Source organism: Chenopodium album, chromosome 7 (genome assembly GCF_948465745.1).
Source record: "Chenopodium album chromosome 7, dcCheAlbu1.1, whole genome shotgun sequence".
Taxonomy (NCBI): Eukaryota; Viridiplantae; Streptophyta; class Magnoliopsida; order Caryophyllales; family Amaranthaceae; genus Chenopodium; species Chenopodium album.
In genome coordinates this window covers 14,101,302-14,119,476 of record NC_137840.1, presented here as the reverse complement: position 1 = coordinate 14,119,476, position 18,175 = coordinate 14,101,302, and the positions used below count along the sequence as shown (strand labels likewise).

General features: G+C 34.9%; 1 non-coding gene across 1 annotated transcript; it reads left to right on the top strand.

The window, feature by feature from the left end:
* The first annotated feature begins 1,192 nt into the window (after positions 1 to 1,192).
* LOC145641236 (small nucleolar RNA R71) lies at positions 1,193 to 1,299 on the top strand. Its single transcript, XR_014115294.1, has one exon. It is a non-coding gene; the product is annotated as a small nucleolar RNA R71 (small nucleolar RNA).
* The last annotated feature ends 16,876 nt before the right edge of the window (positions 1,300 to 18,175 follow it).

Sequence of the window (18,175 nt, the reverse complement as noted above, 5' to 3'; positions counted from 1 at the left end):
TACCTCACTAATAGACCTTTTTCTCGTCAAAATTTCTTTCATAAATTTTGCATATGAGGGGATTTGTGTAATCAATTCAGTAAAGGGGACTGTTACCTTCAAATCCTTAACCACCTCCAGGAACTTACCAAACTGCTTATCCAAGTTTGTCTTCAATTGACGATTGGGGAAAGGAAGTTTGATAATTGGCTTTTGAGCATTTTTCTCTTTGTCTGGAGTAGCCACCTTCTCCGGAGTTTTACCCTGCAATGTAGGATTAGATGTGTTAGTATTATCTTCTAGCCCTACAGGGCTAGCAACTACATTGTTTGGTTTAATGGAATCAAGATTAGCATTATTTAATAAAATAGGTTCATCAACTCTGGGCATAGCGGGCCCTTCATAGTTTGAACCACTCCTTAGAGTAATCGCAAATGCTTGATCCGTAGGCCTAGTCGGCTGTGCCGGCAGGGCTCCCTGTTGGCGTGCTTGTAGAGTAGCGGAAAGTTGCGCAATTTGATTATCTACAATTTTGTTATGCGCTAGAATTTGATCAATTGTCGCATCTCTGCTCTCCATGTGCTTTTGCATATTAACCAACATTGCTCTAATTTCCCCTAAAGAAGGGTCTGAAGATGAGGGGGGTTGTTGTGGTTGATTCTTTTGGCCAGCATTGGGATGATAGTATTTCTGCTGCTGTTGCTGTGGCACCTGTGGTTCTTGTGGTGGTGGATTTTGAACATTAGTGCTCCGGTAGGAAAGGTATGGATGATTCCGATACCCAGGATTGTAAGTGTTGGAGTATGGGTTATTCTGCCTATAAGCTTGGAAGGCATTAACTTGCTCCACGGAACTCCTGCAATCTTGCTCCCAATGACCTACAATACCACAATTTTCACAGAAAGCCTCATTAGAATTATTATTAATCGCAGAAACATTGGCTACGTTAGCAGTGCTCAGATTATCTAATTTTTGACAAATAGAGGTCAGTTGAGCTTGCAAAAAGGATACAGAGTCGACGCTATGTTTCCCCTTGTTAGCAAATCCTCTGGGATTCCCATATTGGGAATTGTGTATCGCCATATCTTCAATAACCTGACCTGCGTCATCAACATTAAGATTCATAAATCTCCCACTAGCTGCAGAGTCTAAAATTATTCTAGAAGAATTTCCAATGCCGTTATAAAAGGCTTGGATTAACTGCCATTGTGCTAAATTGTGGTGAGGGCATTCTCTTTGTAAGTCCTTGAACCTCTCCCAAGCCTCATATAGAGACTCATCGGCTTCTTGGGCGAAATTCTGAATCGCACTCCGTAGTACTGCTGTTCTCTCTGCAGGATAATATTTGTTATAAAAATTCAAAACAAGAGTTTCCCAGTCAGTTATACCAAGCGTAGTTCTATTTAAACCATTAAACCACAATTTAGCTTTTCCAGTTAAAGAAAAGGGAAAGAGAATCTCCCTGATTTGGTCTTGAGTGACCCCGGCTTGCCTTATGGTGTTGCAATATTGACAATAGTCGGCAATGTGAAGATTCGGGTCTTCACCCTTGGCTCCACTGAATTGCTTCCTCTCTATCATCGTTATAAATTGAGGCTTAATTTCAAATTGAACCCCATCAAGAGCCGGAGTGGGGGTGAGATGTGGAAAATCCGTAAGCTTTGGTTGTGAATAATCACTAAGTTTCTTTGGAACCGCCATCTCTGATTCTGTGTCTGATGATGCCTCTGAATTGCTAGAACCAGTTGGAGAATCTCGGTGATTATTGTTATTATCACCAGAATCCGCCAGGATTTGCTTGTAGAAGTTTTTCTGTCTATGGAAGGAACGTTCGATCTCAGGATCGAATGGGATGTAACCTGATCTGGAACACCTGGGCATAAACAAAAACTAGAAGCAAATATGAGATTTTTCTCAGAGAACTAACGCTCTCTGAGACAAAAAGGGAAATAATCTAGACTACAAAAATAATCAAAAATAAAAATAAAACCGTTTTCCCGGCAACGGCGCCAAATTTTGACAAGGTAAAGTCGTATCCCCTAATCAAAAATAATTACCTAATTCACTAACTAAAGTAGATAGGGAAGTGGGGTCGATCTCCACAGGGAAACAAGTCTTTTTACTCCTAATTAAATATTATAATCTAAATTATTTAAGTAACCGATATTAAAAATTGAATATGAAACTAAACTAAAAAGAGTAGGAAAAGGGAGAAAATAATATATAAAAGGATCTAGGGCATAGGTTCACCAATAAATAATATTCCGGGGTAAAATAGGGTAATCAATTATTGACATTGCATAAATAACATGATTAACAGGCTCTCGCAATTTATTAACCAACATAGACCTAACAGGCTCTCGCAATTTACTAGATCTAAGTTCTTATTGAAAATAGCCTTTAATATCAAATTAACATCTGCTCGATTCATCAATTTAATATTGCTATACTTTTACAAGCCGCAATTGTAAAACATTAAAACAATCCAATAAGAAATCATCATGCAATACCAACAATCAATAATAGTCAATCATCAATGCATCAATTAATCAGATTGTAAAGGGCTCTCGCTACTTATTACAATCACACAATTAAATTACCGGTATTAAATCTCATCTCACGAATCTTGACTTAACCATTTATAAATTAACTTGCCTATTGAAACTAGACCTAAACATTAATTCTCATCTCTCGATTCTTGAATCAATATTGTCAAACTCATGCATAAAAGATAGGCCTAATCTAGTCACAGAGCATTAAATCAATCAATAGGAAATTAATCTAGCATTGATAAATAACAACAATAAATTTACCCCTTCATATTATTTATTAGATCCCCATAAACCCTAGAAATTAAACTACTCACACATAATTAAATATAAACTAAGCAAAGCAATAAAATAAATCATGATCAAAGGAATAAAATAAATAACTAAGATTAAGGGAAGAGAAATCGCCACCAAAGTAAATCTGGAATTAATCAAAGAAATAAAAACAAAGGTTTAGAGAGAGAAAACTAAGTAGAGAGAGAAAGTCTAATAGAAAGGATTAAGAGAAGAAGAAGAGTCGTAAAATCGTACTACGGAGGAGTATTTATACTCCGTACAAAAATCCTAAACTAAAACAAATTAAAACGACGCTAATCGTCCCCTAAAAATACACGCGCCCGATCGGGCGAGGCACCGCCCGATCGGGCGCGCCTTTTTTATCTCTAATAGCAATCTCGCGCCCGGCCGGGCGCGTCACCGGGCGCTCCTCCCGCCCGGCCGGGCGGATCATTTGGGCCAATATTTGGACTTCGATTGGGCTCCAATTCTTCGGGCCAATCTGGGTTTCCTCTTTGGGTCTTGAATACTCGGTCCAAACGCCCCGGTATCACCTCTACCGAGCCCTTAATCACCGGTTCGATGTCTCTAACCGGCCCTGGGCTATAAACTCTGGTCGTGCTTCTCCAATGTTCGTGATTGCTCCTAAATATCTCGGGAAAATACTCCAAAAGCATAAATCCCTGCAAAAGTCAACCAAATCTACGAAAACACTAGAAAACACCAATTAGTAATAAAAGTGGCTCTAAAGAGCCAAAAACACTACTAATTATGACCAAGGGACGGGGGTAAAATACTATATAAAATGGATACATCATTCGTTCCCCCAACTTCCTATTTGCATCTTTGCACCATTCCCATCCCAAGGTATGGAATAATGTAGGTTGAATAACTAAGGATCAATTGATGAGGCTCAAAAGGGCTGCCAAAAAGATGAATTTTCTCTAAGGTTAAGAACATGGGATTATATTTAAGGAGTTTCAAGTTGCCTCCCGTGTTGGTGAAATCATCATATCCTTTCTTTGTGGGCCAAAGATGGGCCTCTTTTCGTTCGATAAATCTAGTAAGCCAAAGCTTATCAAGATTCTTAAATTGTTGAGTATGTATGCCTTTTGTTATTGCCTGTTTGTATGTATACATTTTGTTTAATTCAAGTCAATAACAATAAAGAGATTGAAAAGAGAACAAGATAGACGTACTTGAAAATATATTTTTTATTCATTAATTAATGAGAGTACAAAATAAGTAGATTTGACAGCATGAATCTCTTAGTCTATCATAAAAAACAAAGGAAAGAAACAAAACAAGACCTAGGGTGATACATCTTGAATTGTTGACAACTTCTTGAGATTGCGTCTTCCAGCTTTGTCCGTTTCCGACGTAGGTGAAATCCTCTCTAAAAATCAAGTCCATCTATATGATTCATGGTTTCATTTATCAAGTCCCTTTCAATTAATATTCCCACAGTATAGACTTTTTGAAATGTGTCTAAACCAAGGTATTGTAAATGGCACTTGTATGGTGGAGACATATTGTCTATGAACTTTTGGATAAGTTCATGATCCGGAGGTCTTTGTGGAATAAGAGCAACCTTTGATCGCAACCTGGAAAATAAGTCAATGAAGCCTTCTTCTTCCCCTTGCTTAAGTAATTCGAGATCGCGCAAGGTAGTTGTGAGCTCGATGTTATCTCCATATTGAGTTAAAAACGCTTTTACAACGTCACTCCAAGTGGAAGTTTTTTTTGCATCGAGGATATAAAACCATGATCTAGGAGTTGATTCCAATGAAAGAGGAAAAGTACATGCATATAGGCTTGGCTCAACCCCTTTCAATGCCATAATTCCAATAAAGCTCATTAAGTGAGTCCTAGGATTGTCTGTAACCTTAAAGGTTGGCAAATCCGTAGTCAAGAACTTTTCTGGGAGAGTCTTGCCACTAGGTTATGGTGCAAGCTCATAATTGAAGTACTTATTCCCTGAGTTAGCTCGAAGGACAAGTTTCTCCAAGGCCTCTACTCGTTCGGCTCTTGCTTTTTCTTGCAGAATGTTTTCTTTTTCTTTTTCTGCTTTTATTTCTTTTTATGAGCCTTCATTTGGGCTTCTTCTTCTCGTAGGGCCTTTAGGTTTTGGAGTTCCTCTCTAAGTTTCTCCAATGTTGCTTTGTCACCCTTGATTGGACTAGTATGCGAATGTGGAAGATGATCTACTAATGTGTATCACGAGAAATTGAGCGCGTTCACTTAAACCTTTTCTGCCAAGCATTCAAACAATGAACCAAAGTTAAAATGATTGGTTTTTTTTTTTTTTTTTAATCCTTGTAATACGAATTCACTTTAAGCAAGTTTGTTGATGAAGAATGTCAAAAAAAATTCACGAAAGGTAATCATGATTTGTGTTGACTTCAACAAGGTAATCATCTAAGGATATTACTTTAAATGAATTGTTTTCGAAAAAGGTAAAAGAGAAAGTCAAGAAAGTTAGATTGAAAATGCTCTTCAAATTTTAGGAATATTAACCAACCCGAACATACTCCTTAAAATGATCAAATATACTATGGTATTTGTTGATCACTTAGATTGCAATAAAGATCTATATCATTATTTTAAAATTATGATTCTCATATTGTTCATCTTTAAAGGATAATATTTTACTATTTGCTTAAAAAGAATGATGGCCTCCGAATGTAAAATCCAAGAAATAATTAAATTATTTTCTCGGTTTTATGATTCATTCTTTTTTTTAGAATAATATTTTTTTTTTGTATCATAGTCTCTTTTTTTTTATTATTATTATTTTTAAGAACGACATTTCTTTTTTTTTTTTTTTTTTTTTTCGTTCTATTTCTCTCTTTTTTTCTTTCTTTCTTTCTTTTTTTTTTTTTTTTGTGAGGCAATCATCCCAAGTAAAGTTCTCAGGATTTTCTTTTTAAACCATAGAAGAGGTAAATAAATTATACTCTTAAATCAAGGTTGACCAATTACAACTGAAAAAAATGATGAACACGAAAATAGGCACGTTTAAGAATAAACATATTGATGAAGTCCTATTAAGAGATGCGAACTTCTAATGACGAACCTCATAAGAAGTAATGTCATTATCTTGATTATAAAGTACGTAAATGAATTATCATAATAAAAAATTGTATCGCGCGCAATTTTCCGTCTTGCGCTAAGGTGGAAAGAGCAACTTCAAGAGTAGCCAAGAGTAGCTCTGCCACATGCATTTTTTGTTTTTTTTTTCGAAAACGCAAAAGGAATGATAAATTTGTTTTTTTTTTTGAAAAAATGCAAAAGGAACGAAAAAAAAAATATATTTTTTTTCGAAAACGCAAACGGAACTATAAAAAAATATTTTTTTTGATTTTTTTTTTGAAAACAACGATCAAAGTAAAGGTAACTAAGTTAGACAACGTTGTTAGCCAAAGAGATATTTTTAGCACCTACTTAACGATTAACCTTGAAGCGATAATATCGTTTTCTCCGTATAATATTGCTCGTAACGAGTCAAAGTCAACCTTGAACAGTGGGTGCGCGCAAGGCACAGTATTGCGCGGAGGTGCCGCGCGCAACTTCTGAACTTGCGCTAGGAGGGCGCACGCAACATTGACAGTTGCGCGAGCCACTTGGTAGGTTCAACAAAATTTTTTTATTTTTTATCTTTTTTTACGAAAACGCAAAAAGAACGATTTTTTTTTTTTTCGAAATAATTTTTGCGATTTTTTTTAATATATCTCTAGGTAACAAGTTGGAATTAGTTAGATTAGACACGAAGCACATATTCATGTAGTCACATAAGCACATAAAAGGAACCGTCAAAGCATACAATGCCATTCTAAGGTCAAGGCTTGGGTGTCCAAGGGTACCATATCTTAAGAAACGATGCACAAATCAATCACTCAGCGTGTTGACTCATGACATCGCCCTCTCAACATTTTGTTGACGATATGGGTGAGATGATTGTTATTGATTTCGGGATAGAAGCCTAGTGTTGGCAACCCCTAGTCAATGAGCCAATCCCCAATGGTTAAAATGTGCTATGATTATGCATGATGCAATGTTGCTTGTTCGGTTTTTACTTTTGTGAAAAAGGAATATATTATGCGTTTAAGTCTCGCTTTCTAACTAGAGATTATCCAAGTTAGTTCTCGTTACAATCCATAGGCAACCTAGTGTTAGAAACCTTGAACCATAACTACGAACTAATCTTGTAACCTCTAAGTCCCCAGTGGAGTCGCCACTGTAAGGAGGGTGTTCCCATCGTAAGGGGTACTCTCCTTAAATTCCCTTGGCCACTTAAAAGCCTAGGACTTTACACTTGTTAGGGTGTATTAGGATTTGAATTCCTGACTGTTTGGGAGACCTTGAATTAGAAATGATATTCTCATCACGCTTTTTTATAAGAAACAAGTAGGAGTCGCCAATGAGTTTTAGAAAAAAACTCATAAACCTCGTTCATGCCTTTCTTCCATGTGGAGTTCATGGAATAATTAGCACGAATTATAAGTTTACCCATGCCCAAATTGGTCTACAAAAACAAGAAATGAGTTCGGGAGCGAGGGTACTAAGATAACGTTCCTTTTAGAGGGGAATCGTCATCCTAGCCCTAGTACGGCCTCTACTAGCTCTTCCTTTTTCACAATTTCATCACCAAACAATATATGCAACGCGATACCTAAAACTATGTTAGTTGATTTTATTTACAAGCATTAATTCACGTAGGAATTACATTGCAAGGTCGTTATTCTTATTTAATAATATTCGTGAAAGAACAATAAATAAACAAGATTCGCCTTGGCTTAGTTGATCAACCAACAATTATTTAATACAATCTAATCTTTATTTAACGCAAGAAACTATGTCGAATTGATTAATTAATTACTTTAAAATTGATCAAATAACATTAATTAATTAATTAAAGTCCTTTTAAACAAGAAAATAAAGATGATTTAACTAAGTGCTCGGGAATTTACCACTTCTCTTTGCTAGATCTCCGTTTAGAACACTTATGGACACCTTCTTGTTGGGGAACCTCCACCATAGTAACAAAGTATTGAAAGGGTGAGTGTTTTGGACAAGAGGGCTAGGTTGCACAAGTTCACAAGTTATTTCGCTAGAGTTTTTGGGTTAAAATCTGTCTGTTGAAGCCTCGGTTTAAGCTCGTATTTATAGAGAAGGATTAGGTTTAGGGTTTCGAGCAATCTGCCGCAGCAGGTGTCGCGCGCAACAGATGAAGTTGCACGCGGAGACCCTGCGCAAGTTATAGAGTTGCGCTGCTATGTGCAGTGCAACTTTTGGTCTTGCGCCCGGCTTTATGGTAAGATTCGATGTTATATTTTCCGTATAATTTCCGAATAATTACAAATCTTCTGCAGCGCAACTCGCTGGGTGTCGCGAGCAACTAAAATAGTTGCGCGACGCAGCCTAGCGCGACTTTGTGAGATGCGCGCGACTTTTCTGCGGCAGCACTAAGTTTTAACCTAGGCGCTCCTAAATCCGTCATTATTAAGGTTTAAGCACGGGCTTAAGCCTAATTATGATCGGTTTTAGTTAATTGGACCTTTGTTTTGGCTTTTCTTTGATTTGGGCTAGTCTTTTGTGTTTTGTGGCTTAACCTGTTATCCATAAGTATTCTTCACTTTGATCCAACACGAAGATGACTTTATTTATCATCATTGCACTTTCCTGTCGGGACAGGAGGCCAAAAGTATATGTCTATACTAGGTTGAAACTTAGTGCTGTCGTAGAAAAAGCCGCGCGCAACTCACAAAGTGGCGCTGGGCTAACGCGCGCAACTATTTCAGTTGCGTGCGACACCCAGCGCAACTTTCAGAGTTGCGCTGCGAAAGATTTGTAATTATTCGGAAATTATACGGAAAATATAAAATCGAATCTTAACATAAAGCCGCGCGTAAGACAAATCATCTATTGCGCGCGACACCTGCTGCGGCAGATTGCTCGAAACCCTAAACCTAATCCTTCTCTATAAATATGATCTTAAACCGAGGCTTCAAGAGAGAGAAATTAACCTAAAAACTCTGGCGAAATAACTTGTGAACTTGTGCAACCTAGCCCTCTTGTCCTAAACACTCACCTTTCGATACTTTGTTACTACGGTGGAGGTTCCCCAACAAGAGGGTGTCCATAAGTGTTCTAAACGGAGATCTAGCAAAGAAAAGTGGTAAAATCCCGAGCACTTAGTTAAATCACCTTTATTTTTCTTGTTTAAAAGGACTTTAATTAATGTTGTTTGATCACTTTTAAAGTAATTAATTAATCAATTCCACATAGTTTCTTGCGTTAAATAAAGACTAGAATTGAATTAAATAATTGTTGGTTGATCACCTAAGCCAAGGCGAATTTTGTTTATTTATTGTTCTTTCACGAATATTATTAAATAAGAATAACGACTTTGCAATGTAATTCCTACGTGAACTAATGCTTGTAAATAAAATCTACTAACATAGTTTTAGGTATCGCGTTGCATATATTGTTTGGTGATGAAATTGTGAAAAAGGAAGAGCTAGTAGAGGCCGTACTAGGGCTAGGATGACGATTCCCCTCTAAAAGGAACGTTATCTTAGTACCCTCGCTCCCGAACTCATTTCTGGTTTATAGACCAATTTGGGCATGGGTAAAATTATGATTTGTGCTAATTATTCCATGAACTCCACATGAAAGAAAGGCATGAACGAGGTTTATGAGTTTTTCCTAAAACTCATTGGCGACTCCTAATTGTTTCTTATAAAAAAGCGTGATGATGGAATCAATTCTAATTCTAGGTTCCCCAAACAGTCAGGAATTTCAAATCCTCCAACAAGTGTAAAGTCCTACGCTTTTAAGTGGCCAAGGGCATTTAAGGAGAGTACCCCTTACGATGGGATCACCCTCCTTACAACGGGCATATTTTAAAATCTGCAAACGATTTAACTTGATTCTAAATTTCTAATTGGGTTGGAAAGTAGACTTGATAAGCTTTCCAACGATATATTATATGCCTTATTCCGAGTTACAGATCAAAAGTTATCATAGTTTTAAAAACGTATAAAAAAACTGGAATTACCGCGCAACGGTTTAAAACACCGCGCCACGGTATAAGATGACGTATCACGGTGCTTTTTTCGTGTCTTTTTCACGTTCTCTCACGCGCTTATGAATTTGGATGCAATCTAGGAAAATTGTGCACCACGACACATACTGTGACATGGGAAATTCCTGTGTGCTTTCCGCGTACTAAACCTCACGAATTTTATGAACTTAGCCGCATTTTGGGTAAAATTGTTTGTCGCGACACGGTTATTTTGACCGTGACATGGTGACACGGTGTTCAGTGCCGCGTCACGGTACACACACCATGTCACGGCGCTTAATTAGGATCTTTTCCGCGGCTTTATCTCATCTAGGGTTATGTGGAAGTCCCCCTATTCGTCTCCTCTATAAATACAAACCTCATTTATGCAGTTCGGGGCACCAAAAATCATTCTCCCTCCCTCTACACCAAATATTATTTTTTTTCTCTCTTTTTTTCTTGCTTTATCCTAAACACTAGCCACCCTATTCTTCCATAATACTTCCCCTAAGCACTCGAAGGAGTCCATACTTGACCCGAGGTTCCGTCCTTAAACCAAGGTGTGAAAGGTATAATTAACTAAGAGTTTGGACCAAATCAACTTTATTTTTTATTTAATTTAATTTAATTTTAATTTGATTTATATTTTTATTGAAGTTACTAACAATTTATTCATGATGTAGCAATTTAAGGAAACGCGAAAAGTGAGTAATTAATCACTTAATTACTCTTATTTTTATTCTTGTTGCTAGTATCATGATTAGGTTTTATTATCATTAATTTGATTTGAATAACGTTGTTATGGTTAAATTGCTTCCAATATTAATGTTTATTTTATTATTATTGATCACCATATTGCATGTTTAAAGGGAATATGTAATTGAAAATCACACCTAATAAGATAATTTGGACAACCGGTTTAGGTTCCTTTTCAATCTTGTTATTTAATTAAGTGATCATAATATTTTAGAATTATGTGTTGCATTAATATTCAACCAATTTAGCCTAATAATAGTTTGGAGCGAATTGAATCTTTGTTTACATGCATTTGAGATCACATGAATAATTTTCACTATAAGAATCGAGTAGAGGTCAATATGGGCGAATGTGACTCCATGACTCACTTCGTACTATCATCCCCAATCTTCCTTTCATGATTCCGAACCATATGAAGTTATTAATCTCATGGATCATGAATGGGGTGTAACCTTCATGGATCAGTCGTTGTTGCCTATCGTTTTCCCTTTATTCATGGTTGCATTTTATGATATGTGAATGATTTACAAGTTCCTTACAAACTTGTTGGTGGCTTCCTACTTTCTATGTCCCTAATAATCATATACGTCAATTCCCTCCTCCTAAGAGTTCCAAGAATATTAACACATGCTTAACGTAGGCGCACTTCAAACGACGGCCACAATGTCACAGTTACAACCATGAGTTTGTATGTTCTTCTATATGCTTCACAGAGACTGGATTGTTATGCTTTCACATCCTCAAAATAATGAAAATGTACAGCATACATGATATACCGGAGAGATACATTATGAAATATTGGGCAAAGCTTGCAAAATCAATGATATGGGATGAAAATGAATAAGGTATGTACATACTTCTTTTTAAAAAATCAATGATATCTGGCTAATATATGATCATTTTCAGATAATATCTTATCTTATGTAGCTAATATATATTCTTATTTATTTAAAATCTAGATAGTATTTGACCTTATAAATATAAATATATATATATATATATATAATATATATATATATATATATATATATATATATATATATATATATATATATATATATATATGTTTTCTTTTTATTAGGAACTGCAACTACAGCTCATTCATTAATAAATAAAATAAAAAAATTAAACAAGTGGTTATTTAGAAAATGGATACATTTTAGGGTGGTAATTTAAAATTTTTCCATATAGCATTTTGATATTTTTATTTTTAAATATTTTTAATTTTAATATAAATAAACTTTTGCCAGACTATAGTAGCTTATTATCAAAGATAAGAAAGCTTATATCTGACTAATATTTTTTAATACCTAATTAATAACTTTATAATATCTGATGAATAATTTGCAATACCTGATTAAAATTATATAAAACTTGACTTATACATCGCAATTTCTGACTAAATAATATAAAACATGAGTACAATAATGTAAACTTCACTAAAATTATGTAAAACCTGACAAAAAAAATCTAAAACCTAACTAAAAAAACCCTAATTCATAACCAAACTAATCTATTATCTATTTATAGTTAAGTATTATCAAAGAAAAGAAAATTAATATCCAACTATACTTAAGTATTATCAAACAAAAGAAACTTAATATATGACTATAAAAAGAAAATATATACATAAAAAAAATATATACATATAAAAAGATTAATATAAATCGTAAAAATAACTAAATACATGTACTTCCTAAACTAATTATTTACAGAACAATCTACTTCCTTATCTAACTTTACAACTTTTCCTAAATGCTAATCCACCAACTTTTTTTTCCTTCATTTTTTTTCTCCAGCGTGAATTGCTTCTCTTTCTTTCATTAAAGCAACTACATCATCAGCACATTTCTTCTCAACCTATCTCCTTGCAGGCCGAGCATTCAAAATGATGTGCTGCATAGTAAAAAAAGAAATGCAATCTTTCCACACTTTCTTGCGCCAAAAATTTTCTTCTCTATTCATCAAATGAAAAGCAATATTGCATGTATAAATCTTCCCATTTTGCTTCTGTAACTTTATAAAAATAAGAACAGTAAAAAATCATTAGTAGAGTCAATAATTTTAGGATTTTTTGACTTTTACCACCAAAAAAAATCACGAAATTGTTTTTTACTACCAAAAATTTTAAAAGTTGTATTTTACCACCAAAAAAAAAATTAAAAATTGTTTTTTACCACCTACCGTCAAAAACCTAACGGAATATTTTAAATTCTTCGATTTTTGTGTCAAACACATCATATTTGAGGGTCTTTGGGGGCATTTTGGCCTTACGACTCCAATTTGAGGTCAGAATCGACAAAAAATGATCGAAAATGCTTCTTTTTGTGCGTTTAAAAATACCTCGGTTTGCGTGAAACACTCAAAACGAGGCATTTTCGATTTTTTTTGTCAATTCCGGCTTCAAATTGAACCCGTAGGACCAAGATGCACCCCTAAACCTATGAACAACATATTTTGCGCACGAAAATCAAAGAGTTTTTCTTAAAACCGTTAAATTTAACGGTTTTCTTGACGGTAGGTGGTAAAAAACAATTTTTTGAAATTTTTTTGGTGGTAAAATACAACTTTTAAAATTTTTGGTAGTAAAAAACAATTTCGTAATTTTTTTTGGTGGTAAAAGTCAAAAAATCCATAATTTTAAGAGAAAACAAAAACTTACAAGTTTCAAATCAACAATTCTAGCATCTAATCCATTGTACTTTTGCATACAAACTAACGCAAAAAACACCAAAATCATTACTTTTAGTGGTTGTTTTCCATGAAAAGTGAGGAATATTCCAAGGCAGGCCCATAATAATATAAGCTTTTGGATGCACATGCTTGCCCAAAAACACAATAACATCTTTAACCTCTAAATAAAAATATATATAAGCATCTAAAAGTATAATTTTCTATAAGAGAAATAAAACTATCATTTTCAAAATTTTTACCAAATAACTATTAATTTTGTCGTAACAATCAACACTCTCCCAAAGATCACTTCAATTTATATTCAATCTATACGGGGATCTTTACCAGGAATGAAATTCAAAACTATCAGAGTATAATGATCACGATACCAAATAGGAAAGATAATCTGCAAAATAAAATAGAAAATAAGTTAAAAACTATTACCATACAAAATCTAATATATATATATATATATATATATATATATATATATATATATATATATATATATATATATATATATATATATATATATATAAGGGGAGTTTTTCCCCGAGTTTTTAGAGAGCCACGTAGGATTTAATTTTCTTAGCGCGCCATGTAGGATTATAAATTTAAGTTGTAGCCAATTAAATAAGAGATTTTTAATTTCTTTAACAATTAAATAATTCAAATGCCATGTAAGCAAAATTGACGAATGAGATTTTAAAGTTTAAATTAATTAAATACAAAATATTATCTTTTGAGATTAGGAATTTTATCTAATATTTTAAAACTAATATAATATCAATTTTAATCACATATATAAGAAAAATATTTTTTTAAAAAAAACTAACAAACCGTGCATTGCACGGGCTTCATCTAGTAATAATAATATGTGAATTAAAATAATAGCTGACTAAAAGAAAATAATATCTAACTAAAAGAAGTTAATATACCTGATTATAAAATAATAAATTCTGATTAAAAAGAAATAATAGCTAACTAAAAAAAAATTATTATCTGACTAGAATGAATTATTACTTGAATATAAGAAGCTAATACATGACTAAAAGAAGCTAATACCTCACTATAACAAGCTAATACCTGACTATAAAAATATAATACCTGACTAAAAGAAGCTAATACTTGACTATAAAAATATATTACCGGAGTAAAAGAAGATAATAGCTGACTATAAAAATATATTACTAGAGTAAAAGAAGACAATAGCTAACTAAAAGAAACTAATACTTGTAGGCGTCGTCTGAAGTGTGCCTACGTTAAGCATGTGTGAATATGCTTGGCACTCTTAGGAAGTGGGAATTGACGTATACAATTAGGGACAAGGAAAGTAGGGAGCCGCCAACAAGTTTTTAAGGAACTTGTAAACTGTTCACGGATCATAAAAGGCAACCACGATAAGGGACAACAATAGGCAACAACGATTGACCCGTGAAGGTTACACCCATTCATAATCCATGAGATTACTAACTCCATAGGGTTCGGAACCACGAAAAGAGGATCGGGGATGATGGTACGAAGTGAGTCATGGAGTCACATTCGCCCGTATTGGCCTCTACTCGATTCTTATAGTGAAAAGTGATTCCTGCGATCTCAAAGGCGTACAAACAAAATATTCAATTGGCTCCAAACTGTTCTTAAGCTAAATTGGTTGAATATTAATGCAACATATTATTCTAAAATATTGTGATCACTTGATTAAACAACAAGATTAAAAAGGAACCTAAACCGGTTGTCCAAATTATCTTATTAGGCGTGATTTCCAATTACATATTCCTTTTAATATACAATATAGTGATCAATAAATAATAGAATAAACATTAATATTGGAAGCAATTTAACAATAATAGCGTTAGTAAAATCAAATATAAAATAACCCAATCATGATACTAGCAATATAAAAATAAAATAAGAGTAATTAAATTAATTAATTACTCACATTCCGCGCGTTCCTTTAAATTGCTACATCATGAATAAATTGTTAGTAACTTCAATAAAAATATAAATCAAATGAAAATTAAATTAAATGAATATAGATTTGATTTGGTCCAAACCCTCAGTTATTTATACCTTTCACGCCTTGGTTTAAGGACGGAACCTCGGGTTTAGTACAGACTCTTTGGAGTGCTTAAGGGAAGAATGATGTAATTAGGAATATAGGTTTAAGGCTTAGGATATGGGAGAGAGAGAAGAGAATGATTTTTGGTGTAAAAGAGAGAAAGAAAGAAGGATATGATGATCAAGCTTGTTGATTATTGAAAACGGGGTGATATGACCTCTATTTATAGAGAAAAAAAGAAGGGTTGAAAAAAAAGATAAGATCCGAATTAAATCGGAATAAAACTCGATACACAGCATTTTTGCGGTTTTTGTTTTTATCATATCTTTTGATCCAAAAATCGGAATAAGATGAATAATATATAGTTGAAAAGATCTTGAAGTATAATTTCTAATTCAATTAGAATCAAATAAAAATATTTTATAGAATAAAAGATATGGTTGAAATAGGGAGACGGTGTCAGTTTTGGATAGAGTTTGATTCCTATCTTTTCCGTTATAGCTCGGAATTGATATTATAATATATAATTGGAAAGATAATTTCAAGGGCTATCCAAACATATCAAATTTGGATAAAAACTATGAGGCACAAAAATAATATCTGTCTATCTTTGAACGTCTTTCAATTCGGATAGAAATAGGACTTTAAAAAAAAGGAGTTTTATTCAATTTTAAACTCTTTAATCTTAACTTTTTAAAAAAGGATAATTAGGATCTTTTAGAAACTTGTAGAAGCTTCTAATTAATCCTAATTGGTTTAGGAATTGGATTAAATCATTTGGACCCTCCACATGGTCATTGGGTCGTAGGTAAGGTGGGCTTAGGTTCGGTTTGGGCTCATTTTAATATTTTGGCCATAACTTATTCGTTATAACTCGGATTTGAGCTTATAATATATCGTTGAAAAGCTCTTTTCAATCCCCATCCAACTATTCAATCATTGGACCCATATTATGGACCAAAATAAACTGGATCAAATATTTTTATAAAAAGGACACGAAATGAATGATTTTAAAGGACACGAAATGAATTTTTTTGGGTTTAAACGCACGAAAAGAGGAAAATAAGTTATGTTTTGGGGAAATGGGATAGAATTTGGGTTGGTTTATGAAATGGAAATATGGATTTAAGCACTCCAAGATTAAATACTCAACCCGACCAATAATGGCGGTGAAAAGTTGTTCATCATCGGGTTTGGTTTTGGGGAGACATTTTTAGGTGTCTATTGAAGCCCCCACTTTGACTGAGTTTGTAGAAACATTAGTTTCGAAAAAGATAGTCAAAGTAGTCGATAGGGACGGAGAATGATTTAAGACGTTCAGCGATCCTAAATCATTCTGTATACGCTGATACCTGCAGAAAATGTTAATTCCACAGATAAAAGAGTAAACGGATAGAACGCTTATCTGACACCAGTGTATCGATGACAAATGAGTTTGGTATTTTCCTATGCTTGAAGGAATCCACCGGATGAATTTTGTTGAAATGCTTTTCATGCTTGAGGAAAGCCGACAGATGAGTTTGGTAGCTTTCTAAGCCTGAAGAAACCTACCGGATGACACGACATATGATTTTGGCGTTTTTCTATGCTTGAAGAAATCCACCGATAATGCTTTCCATGCTTGAGGAAAGCCGACAAAGGAATTTGGCGGTTTTCTATGCTTGAAGAAATCCACCAGATAATACTTTCCACACTTGAGGAAAGTCGACAGATGATGAGATTGCAAGTCTCTGTGTATCGAGAACCTTGCGTCATGAAATGATGGTGGTTCGATTGTCCCCAAACGTGGGCTGTAGATGGTCTGCTTGTCCCCGGACGTGGGCTGTAGTTGGTTCGATTGTCCCCGATCGTGGGCTGTAAATGGTTCGCTTGTCCCCAAACGTGGGCTGTAGTTGGTTCGCTTGTCCCCGGACGTGGGCTGTAGATGGTCCGCTTGTCCTCGGACGTGGGCTATAGATGGTCCGCTTGTCCCCGGACGTGGGCTGTAGATGGTCCGCTTGTCCTCGGACGTGGGCTATAGATGGTCCGCTTGTCCCCGAACGTGGGCTGTAAATGGTCCGCTTGTCCTCGGACGTGGGCTGTAGATGGTCCGCTTGTCCCGGACGTGGACTGTAAATGGTCCGCTTGTCCCCGAACGTGGGCTGTAGATGGTCCGCTTGTCCCGGACGTGGGCTGTAGATGGTCCGCTTGTCCCCGGACGTGGGCTGTAGATGGTTCGCTTGTCCTCGGACGTGGGTTGTAGATGGCCCGCTTGTCCCTGGACGTGGGATGTAAATGAGACCTGCAAAAATAAATTTGCCAATGGACTCGTATATATTGCGATTGACTTAACCACTAACTTGACCAAGTTTAACTTGATGTGACATGACATGTGTATGACTTGTGAGTGTGTGTGTGTGTGTGTAGACACAAGCAAACAAAGTTGCAAAAACAAAAATTTTCCGCCAATTTTTTTCATGAGTGGAGGGTACCGACTTTCTTCCGAAAAAGAAAGATGTGAAAACTGAACTTTTATTTTCGAACTTCCCTCGATGAGAAAATTTTGAAAAAGTTTTTAAAAACTTCCCCAATAGTAAAGACGCGAAAAAAGGAAAGAAGTTTTGAACTTTCTCGTTGAGCAAGACAAAATGAATTGCATAGATTGAATTGTTTTTCTTGAAAGTAATGTATGCATGATGCATGTCCTTAAGCCAGGAGGCTAAGGACAACTACATCATGTGACACGATGAATGAACTTAGGTCATGGAGCTAAGCATCATATATGGTGTAAAGAAACGATCTTGAACGTCACTTAGGTCTGGAAGTTAAGCACGT